Genomic DNA, 10,778 nt, shown 5'->3' on the forward strand with positions numbered 1-10,778 from the left:
TTGGATTTGGAAAATTCACTAACTTTTGCAATATTGTGATTTAATTTATATGTAATTATTCTGAGATAACGTTCTACCTCATGATTATTATAAATTTCCTTTATTCTTACATGTGTCAAAGAGGATTTGTAAAAGACATATCACTTAGAAGTGTTTTTTTTAAGATTTTTAAAATTTATTTTGAGAGAGAGAGAAAGAGAGAGTGTACGTGCAAGCTGGGAGAGAGGCAGAGGCAGAGGGAGAGAAAAGAGTCTCAAGTGGAGCCCAACACATGGCTCAATCTCAAGACCCTAAGATCATGATATGAGATGAGACCAGGAGTCGGAGTATTAACTGACTGAGTCACCTGGGCGTCACTAAAGAATTTTAATTAAATAGCACATATATATACCATGTTTTACAGATAGCACAATAATTGAATGAAAAAATGAGTTAATATTTTGCAATTTTAATAACATGTCTTTTTAGATAACCATATTTAAACCCATATGACAAACCTGCCATTCTTAAAATTTCCATTAATAAAAAATATAGTTCAGGGGCGCCTGGGTGGCTCAGTGGGTTAAGCCGCTGCCTTCGGCTCAGGTCATGATCCCAGGTCCTGGGTTCGAGCCCCACATCGGGCTTTCTGCTCAGCAGGGAGCCTGCTTCCTCCTCTCTCTCTGCCTGCCTCTTTGCTTACTTGTGATTTCTTTCTGTCAAATAAATAAATAAAATCTTTAAAAAAAAAATATAGTTCATATTGATATGAAAATGTTTGTGTTAATGCCTGGGCCTTACCAAAAAATTAAAAATAGAAACGACCAAAATATAATTAATTAGAATGAATCTCCAATTTTCCCCAACCTTGACTCTAACAAAGAATGAGAGGGAAACCAGATACCCGCAGGAAGGTGGTAATGAGCTGATGGCTACTTAGGGACTACATATGGGATCAGGGTTCATGAGAAATGAATAATGACTGATAACTAATTCCCACTGCAAGCAGCCCAGAAATATTCCAAGTCAAGAAGTTATGCAAATACCAAAAAAAAAGATCTTTACAAATGTTACTTATACTTACTAAACTTTCCAAAGTGTTTTATTACTTATATTCACTTCTGTCGGCCATTATTCCCAAAATTTGATTGACATATCTTTACAATGATGGGCTGCTAGTTTACTTTTCTTGCCTATAATGTCAACATTTTAATTAAAAAAAAAAAAGCCGTGGAATCATGGTAAGAAAAATATCCTACAATTTAATGAAGTCTGTTGACAGGAACCAACGAAAGAGGAGGTGAGGGATAAGAAGACATCTCTGCCCAACTGTTCAGGGGTAAATCTACCCTTCCTGCAACATGTACTGTGTGTATGAACTTGTGTAACACATTCTTCTGTGTATTTTCTCATCTAGAAAATCAGAATGATAACTACATGCAATTCATAGGTTTGTGTGAGAATTAAGAGTGTAGGTGTATGAAAAAACTCTTAGTGTCATCCCTGAGCAAATATCTCCTATATATTATCATAAATAATATGTCGATTCATTTTAACACTGTTTTCCTTTTGAAACTGAACTATCATGTAAAGCCGAAATGATAGATGAAATAAGACCTAATAATATCACCATGTTATTTCAGTAAACCTCTTTGACAGATTTTCTATGGTCACAAAGTTTATGGTTTTCACTAAAACTAGGTTATTCTGTTGTATTTATTCCAAGAAATGCTAGTTGAAGTATTTAAAATAATCACGGAAAACTTGTAATAGATGCTTCAGACAGAAGGATGCTCAGGGAGATTTGTTCCCAAGCTGTATATTAAATATTTGTGATAGCAAGGTCAATACTTCATCAAAAGAAGTTTGGGAGAAAAAAATATAAGAAAAAATATTCTGGCAAATTATCTGTGGGATAATATCACCTGGAGATTCTCCAAGTGTAAAGATCTTTTCCCCCCCACACACCCCTTTTTTAAAAATACTGTTTCTATGTTTCTGGGATAAATGGAAATTATATGTTGACACCAGTAATTAATATTATAATGATATAGCTGGAAAGAAACCAAATGCAGAAAAGAAATCTTTATTAAAAAAAATTGATGTTCAGCAACATATGGGCTGACAAGGCACAGAACTGTATGCAGAGTAATAGTTATAAAGAATTTAAATAGTAATACATAATGTATGGGGAAAGATTATGTAAGTCCTAGCATATTCCCCATTTCCCTCTAAAAATATTCAATATCTTATTTGATGATTTCAATTGATAAATTAGGGCTGATTCAAATAAAAATGAGTTTAACTTTGGAAATATAGGTACTTGTATACTACAATGTAAGAAAATGTAGTTGTCAAAATAAAAATGTTAAACAGCAATATCAGTCAAGCGATGGTTAACATGGATTTATCTCCCACATTTGATTCTGCATATTTTCTATTCATTTATTTAGTATTCATGTAGAGACCTTGAAAAAGGATTCACTTTTGCTGATGGATGTAGGGGTGGAACTGCATCATTGCACAGAAAATGCATTAACTGATATGATAACACATTCATAAATGTAATAGGATTCATTAGTACCAAGAACTAGCACTATGATGCCTATAAACTTTTCCTGATTTTTTTTTAAGATTTTATTTGTTTATTTGACAGAGAGATCACAAGCAGACAGAGAGGCAAGCAGAGAGAGAGAGAGAGAGAGAGAGGGAAGCAGGCTCCCTGCTGAGCAGAGAGCCCGATGCGGGACTCGATCCCAGGACCCTGAGATCATGACCTGAGTTGAAGGCAGCGGCTTAACCCACTGAGCCACCCAGGCGCCCCACTTTTCCTGATTTTTAAAATGGATATTAAATGGAAATTTCACCAAGATTTTAAGCCTATAGGGAATACCTTAGAGTCAGTAAATAAACTGAAATGAATCATCTCAAAGACAACGAATTATTTTTGTTCTACAGGACGTACTTTTTACTTATTTATTTTTTTGTATGATTAAGATATGAAATAAAACAAGGTATGTGTAAAAAAACCCAAGATGTGTTTATAGAAAAATACATACATCTAGTAACTATCTATAGCCAAACACCTATACAATATTTAGTTTGGCCTGCAATTTTTAATGTTCCACTGGAAAACTCTGAACTACGTTAAGAACTCATGATTGACTACATTAGTCAGGATTCACTGGAGAAAGAGACTATCTATCTAGAGAGAGAGAGAGGAAGAGAGGGAGAGAGGGATTTATTATGAGAAATTGTCTCATAATAAATGACCAGGAGAGTCAATGACATAAATCTCATCCTAAGGACTGGAGAAGATGAGAAGCAATACCCCAGATCAATCAGTGAGGCAAGAAAAGAGAGGTGGATTTCTCCCTCCTTAATCTTTTGTCATAGTTGGGGCTTCAACAGATTAGTTGAGGTCCACCCATGTTGGGGATGGCATTCTACATTACTGAGTCCACTGATTCAAATCCTATTCTCATCCAGAAAACATTGTCATAGGCACATGTTTAATCTGGGCACCCTGAAGCAGGTCTCATTGACACATAAATTTAATGGTTACACCAGCTATGCTGATCACTAGAAGAATCAAGAATGCATTGATTCTCATTTTCTGACCTCACATCTTAGCTTACACATAATTTCTTCCATAAAGATTTTCCTGTTTCCTTGAAATTTTATTATTTATTCATCAATCCTATATTATGCCAAAGGTTTTATGAGATGTTATCTTGATTTTACTCTATTTTGGTTTCCTGCTTGCTTATCTGTATTATCCAAGAGAATATAAGTCTACTGGTGAGAATACTAAGGATGAAAATGAGGATAACTAAATTTACCAAGGGGTTACTTTGTACACATCATCATTCAATAATCTTACAATAAAACATGTTACAAAAGGATAACTTGGAATTCTATTCAGATTTAATATTTACTGTTACATCTTCAAGGGATTCCAATTTTCACATAATGTTAGGGTTTGTAAGTTCTACTTGATAAAATCTTTACACTCTTCCATTGTGTGGTAATGTTACCAGACTCCAAAGGAAAATAAGTATCATTTCAAACAAGCACTTTAGGAATTTTCACCAGTTCTTGATAAGGACGAGAGATCTTTTTATTTATTTGTTTTTTTAATTTTTTGGGGGGGAGGCTGGGTACAGTATACTTCCTTGAATGTACATGACAAGGTAGGGCTCCTCATGTCTCTCTTCTTCTTCAGGGAGTCTGGGATTGAAACTCTGTAGAGGTCAGGAGATTCTCAGTGTGTTGTGGGATGAGTTATGGTGAGGATTCCCCAGCAGCTGAGGGCTTCTCTCTTGCTCTCACTGGGGCCAGTGGTTTGGAGGCTCTTACTCCTTGAAGGCCACATGGACCATAAGATCCACCACTTGGCTGCTATAGCCAAATTCATTGTCATACCATGATATGAATTTGACACAGTGGTCATTGAGAGCAATGCCAGCCCCAGCATTGAAGATGGAAGAGTTGTATCACTGTTGAAACAGCAGGAGACAATTTGGTCATCAGTGTAGTCCAGGATGCCCTTGAGGGGACCTTTCAATACCTGTTCCATTACCTTCTTAATGCCATCATATTTGGCAGCTTTCTCAAGGCAGCAGTTCAGATCCATGACTGACACATCTGGGGTGGGGACACAGAAAACTATGCCAGACGGCTCCCCATTCAGCTCAGGGATAATCTTGCCTACAGCCTTGGCAGCACCAGTAGAAGCAGGAATGATGTTCTGGGCAGCCCCTTAGGGAATCCATTGGGATCCACAGGGATCCCAGGGGACTCCATAAGATACTCAGCACCAGCATCACCCCATTTGATGGTGGCAATATCTTGCTCCTGGAAGATGGAGATGGGCTTTCCGTTGATGACAAGTCTCTCGTTCTCACTCTTGACTGTGCCATTGAATATTTGTGGGTGGACTCCTACTGGAACATGTAGACCATGTAGCTGAGGTCAATGAAGGAGTCATTGATGGTGACAATATCTACTTTGCTGGAGTTAATAGCAGTCTTGGTGCGCAGTCGCCCAATATGGCCAAATCCATTTACTCTGACCTTCACCATTGTGCCTCTGCAGTGCAGCTGGTGCTGCACCAGAAGATGCAGTTCTCTGTCAAACTGGGAGAAGTAGAGAGCCAAAAGTTGTTTTTTGTGAGGGTTTTTTTTGATATTTAAACTTTATTTTTTCAGTGTTCCAAGATTCATTGCTTATGCATCACACCCAGCCAAAAGATCTTTTTATTTTTCATTTTATTTTTTTTTAAGATTTTATTTATTTATTTGACAGAGAGATCACAAGTAGGCAGAGAGGCAGGCAGAGAGAGAGGAAGGGAAGCAGGCTCCCCGCTGTGCAGAGGGCCCGATGTGCGGCTCGATCCCAGGACCCTGGGATCATGACCTGAGCCGAAGGCAGTGGCTTAACCCACTGAGCCACCCAGGCACCCCCAAAAGATCTTTTTAAAAAGCCCTTCAAATGCAGGCCTCTAATCATCTGGATGACTCTTTTTATTTAATTAAAAAATTATATCACGAATCTCTTTAAAATTATATTCTTAATTACATGTTTTAGAATTATTTCCCTACTTATTGTCCAGACTTTCCTTCTGCAATTATTTCCCCAATTTCCTGCATTGTATTTCTCATTGCATTAGCATGGCTATATTGGGGTTAAACACAGTTTTTGTTTATATGTATATTTTCATGTTTGAGTAGAAAGATAGTTTTTCTGGGTATGCAATTCAGAGAAGGTATCTATCACAGCACATTAAGATATTACCATCTTCTGCCTTTCATATTTCTTGAGAAAACTATCTTTGTAAATGTCTTGACTTAGATCTTATTTATTTGACAGAGGAGATCAGAAGTAGGCAGAGAAGCAGGCAGAGAGAGAGGGAAGCAGGCTTCCTGCTGAGCAGAGAGCCCAATGCGGGGCTTGATCCCAAGACCCTGAGATCATGACCTGAGCCGAAGACAGAGGCTTAACCCACTGAGCCACCCAGATGCCCCCCTCTAGTGGCTTTTTAGGCTTTAAAGTTTTGCCTTCAATCTTTGTCCTATTCATGAAATATGTCTAGTTGTACATTTAGTCTATTGTAAGTCAAAAAACTTGTGCCTTCTGGATCTGTGGAATCATGTCTTCTTCAATTCTAAAACTTGTCATCCATTTCTTTCTCCCATACTCTCTCTCTTCAGTTCTTTCTAATCTCTTTCTCCTTAAATTCATTTTTAAATCTGGACATTAGACTTTTCTTGCTTGCCTGCTTTTTGATTCTGGGAGTTTCCTCTATGGGAGTTGTATCTTCAAGAAGTGTCTCAATCAGTTTCCCAACGGCAGCCTCAGGACTGGTCTTTAGATTTTTGTCCCATGATAATTCTCTAAATCAGTTGCTTTCTTTCACCAATAGCCGTGGATTTTTCTTTCACCTCCATTTGTTTACACTTCTCTTGTGTGTGTATTTGTGTGTATGCGTGTGTAGGCGTGTGTAGGATGCAGTTCCTTCCACCATTTCTCTTCCAGTTCTTTGAGTCTCAAAACCACAGAAAATAGTCTTTAATGCAATTTATCCACCAGTAGATGGGGAAACAGGAGAATATTTTAGATTTCTAAGCTTTCCATTCTCTCAGAATCAGTATTTAGCTACAAAAATCTGCCTTTATCGTGGTTGTGATTGTGCTTTTCAAGTGTTTTGAACCTCAGTAAAAAGCACAGATCCTGGGCGCCTGGGTGGCTCAGTGGGTTAAGCTGCTGCCTTCGGCTCAGGTCATGATCTTGGGGTCCTGGGATCGAGCCCCGCATCCGGCTCTCTGCTCAGCGGGGAGCCTGCTTCCCTCTCTCTCTCTCTCTGCCTGCCTCTCTGCCTACTTGTGATCTCTCTCTGTCATATAAATAAATAAAATCTTTAAAAAAAAAAAAAGCACAGATCCTGATACATGTAAGGTTTTAATACATTATTTGAGCTGAATAAATAAATGAATTAGCAAGGGAACACATCTCTTTCTATTAATACTGTCATATACATACCTTGTGGAGGGTTTTGTTTACACAGAAAAATGATTATTAATTTTACATGAAATGTTAAATATACAAGCAACGACATCTGATTGTTTTATATATTTATTAGTGATAATTAACATTTTCCTTGATACACCAATTTTACAGCCACCAAAAATATTCTAATTGTTGGCAAATTAAATAAATAATGTGGATGGCATTGCATATTGAAAACCCCAACTTTATCAAAGTCTACACTTAATTCAAATGAATGAAGACTGAAAGCTGACAGAGAACACTGAGGTGATATTCTATAAATCTCTGAAAATTATTTTTTATAATACTTGCTGTCATAGAGGCTTAAAATATCTCTTTATGAGAAATATCTCTGACTTCTCCTATAGCTATTCACAGTAAATAATTTTTTAATATTTTAGGCTGTTGTGGCATTGTTGGACTCTATTTCTGGGCAATTCATTTGCTCCAATATTGTCTAATCATTTTTTTATTAAAACGAGATCTGGCTTTTATCTTTTACTAGGGTATACCAATATTACTGTCAGTGTGTTTCTGTGTATTTCAGACAAAATTTCTTATTAAGTAGCAATATTCCTTTATTATTACCCACTAAGATATCTGAACATAGATGGCCACCTGATGTAACACAATAAATGTATTTAAGTCAAACTAGAGAAAACTCTTTCAGCTGAGAAAAACAAAAATACTTCCCTTATACTCCTTTAAAACAGCAACAAAAAAGGAGATAAATTTAATTTGTAACTTTCTTTGTGAAATTCATATCCAAATACTCATTCTTACAAAGTGAGATTATTTTTATTTGTCTCCTTATTTCATAAATGGGAAAATATATAAACACTTTAGTATAATGAAAACTGCAGTTTTTCTCCTAGCAGGTATTTTCCATGTACTACTTAAATAATGCATATAGATGAGTTCTGCTTGGTATGAATCAGATTGTGTATGCATATTGGTATATGACCCACCATGTGCAATCATAAAACTTTAATTTGGGAATGGGTTAATAGTTATCTCAATTAACCTTCCATTATTTAAAATGTGTGTTCCTTTAAGATTCTTTTTAAGCAATCGTTTAACCAACACTTCAAGTTAAGCAGAAATTATTATTACTTATAGCAGTATGATAAATGCAACCCAACAAATGCTCTGACAAAATACCTGCTTCAGGGCGCCTGGGTGGCTCAGTGGGTTAAGCTGCTGCCTTTGGCTCAGGTCATGATCTCAGGGTCCTGGGATCGAGTCCCGCATCGGGCTCTCTGCTCAGCAGGGAGCCTGCTTCCCTCTCTCTCTCTCTCTCTCTCTGCCTGCCTCTCCGTCTACTTGTGATCTCTCTCTGTCAAATAAATAAATAAAATCTTAAAAAAAAAAAAAAAAGAAAAATACCTGCTTCATATTTTTGTTTGTTCTTAACCAAACTGAGCAAGGAAGGGGCATATTTTGTTGGTCAATGTTTAGTCACAGTGTGTAAATTCATCTCTATCTTTTAAAGATTTAATAGACAAAATCAGGACACTACACATTACTATCAGGAAAAAATAATGTTACACATTTATCATGAAAAGACACACTATCTTTATATTATTCCTTTTTCTAGATATTTTATAAGAAATAGATGTGCATCATTTAATTTAATATTGAAATACCCATCACATTTACAGCAAAATTGATCATCTAGTCACATTAAGCCATCTAAATTACATGACTTTATTTATTTATTTATTTATTTATTTTTATTTCGTGATCCATTTTCCCCACCTTACAAAAATGCATGTATACTTATGTTTCACCTAAATATATACTACAACATAAAAAGGACAAAAACTATTTCTTTCTTTTTTTTTTTAAAGATTTTATTTATTTATTTGACAGAAAGACTGATCACAAGTAGGCAGAGAGGCAGACAGAGAGGGGGAAGCAGGCTCCCCACTGAGCAGAGAGCCTGATGCAGGGCTCGATCCCAGGACTCTGAGATCATGACCTGAGCTGAAGGCAGAGGCTTAACCCACTGAGCCACACAGGTGCCCCCAAAACTATTTCTTTATCTACCAATTTACATCATTAATATATGTCATTAGTGTGACTTTCATAGAAATCCCATTATCATTGTTTGGCCTACGTGTAAACTACATGAGGCTATTAATCAATGAGCATTTATTGGAGGTACATTAGAGTTACTGAATCCTCTAGTTTTTAATTAGAGAAATTAGGTACCCTTAATAACAAGCCCACCACCACTTACCCAGAAGTATTCCATCTCCACTCTAAATGTCTGGACTTTAGGGGCGCCTGGGTGGCTCAGTGGGTTAAGCCACTGCCTTCGGCTCAGGTCATGATCTCAGGGTCCTGGGATCGAGTCCCACATCGGGCTCTCTGCTTGGCAGGAAGCCTGCTTCCCTTCCTCTCTCTCTGCGTGCCTCTCTGCCTACTTGTGATCTCTCTCTGTCAAATAAATAAATAAAAAATCTAAAAAAAATGTCTGGACTTTAAAGTAGATACGATTTGAGTGAGCTGAGAAGAAGTGTATGTTGGTTGAAACAGTTCTTATTATGGCAGGTGGCTTTCCAAGTCTGGGAATAATAAACATATTAGTATTGTTTTTCCTTAAAAATACTTCCAGGCAGTTCAGCTGACTGGCTCAGTCAGTACAGCATATGGCTCTTGATCTCAGGGTTGTGAGTTCAAGCTCCATGTTGCACGTGGAGCCCACTTAAAAAAATGAAAAGTAAAAATAAAAAATAGTTCCAGGCAATCCTTTTAATAATAGTGAAAGAAAATGTACACAACCATTCAAACTTACTTTTATGTTTGCATGTAATAACTGAATCCTGATGCAAAGTTGAACTACTTACTTGAAACTTCACGTTAGAAAATTATCTACCATGATGTATGTATTTCCTAAAATACATTTGTTGATGCTAACTGGGAAGAGAGCACTGTTGAAATATCATTTTTCTAATATTAACAGAATTCACTAGAGAAAAAATTCCATATAATTAGTGCTTTAAAAAAAATTAAATGCTGCATTAATGGCAGGAGTAGAACATACCATGTTTTCTACTCCTTCAAAATGAAAGAAATGCAGTACTTAACAAAACAAAGGTAAAACAACAACAAAGAATGTATGTTGATATTGAAAGGTCATGAATAGAATTGGGGACAGATGCACACTGTGATGAATATGTGGAATATATAAAGCAAGACAGGTTAGACTGACAGTGTTAGCAAATTGATTTGAAGAATATTCTACTCCACACAGCAAAAACAGATTATATCCAATAAAGTGAATTTTCAAAAAAAGAAATAACCTAAAATAAACTGTAAATTGAGGACAAGAGCTGCAAAGGAGAATGCTGTGAGATAGCTAAAGCTGGTGATTCATTTAGGAAAACAAAGAAAACAGAACGATGTCTCCACATGCTACCTAATGCAGAACTATGGGCTTCTGCAGTTTGTCTCAAGATAATATCATAAATACCACTCATTCCCTGATGTAGAAATTTTTTTTAAAAAGTGAGACTTCATTGGATCTGAGATAATGGAATTTTCCACAGGTAACCCAGCTTTCTGGGGAAAGGTAAGAACCATTATAGGATAGAAAAATCACTGGTGCATGTTGAAGGGAAAGTCATCCAACAAATCCTTGTTCCCCATAATATTATCAGGATCAGTGTTTAATCATCAGAATTCTGCATTTACTGATGACCCAGGGATAGAAATAATTTTCTTGCATAGGATGAGGACATTAAGTT

The 10,778-nt window shown here is 36.5% G+C and overlaps 1 pseudogene; it reads right to left on the reverse strand.

Moving 5' to 3' along the window:
- Window positions 1-4,334: 4,334 nt before the first annotated feature.
- LOC125081726 (glyceraldehyde-3-phosphate dehydrogenase-like) lies at window positions 4,335-5,063 on the reverse strand (annotated as a pseudogene).
- Between the last annotated feature and the right edge of the window lie 5,715 nt (window positions 5,064-10,778).

Source organism: Lutra lutra, chromosome 12, assembly GCF_902655055.1.
Source record: "Lutra lutra chromosome 12, mLutLut1.2, whole genome shotgun sequence".
NCBI classification, from domain to species: Eukaryota; Metazoa; Chordata; class Mammalia; order Carnivora; family Mustelidae; genus Lutra; species Lutra lutra.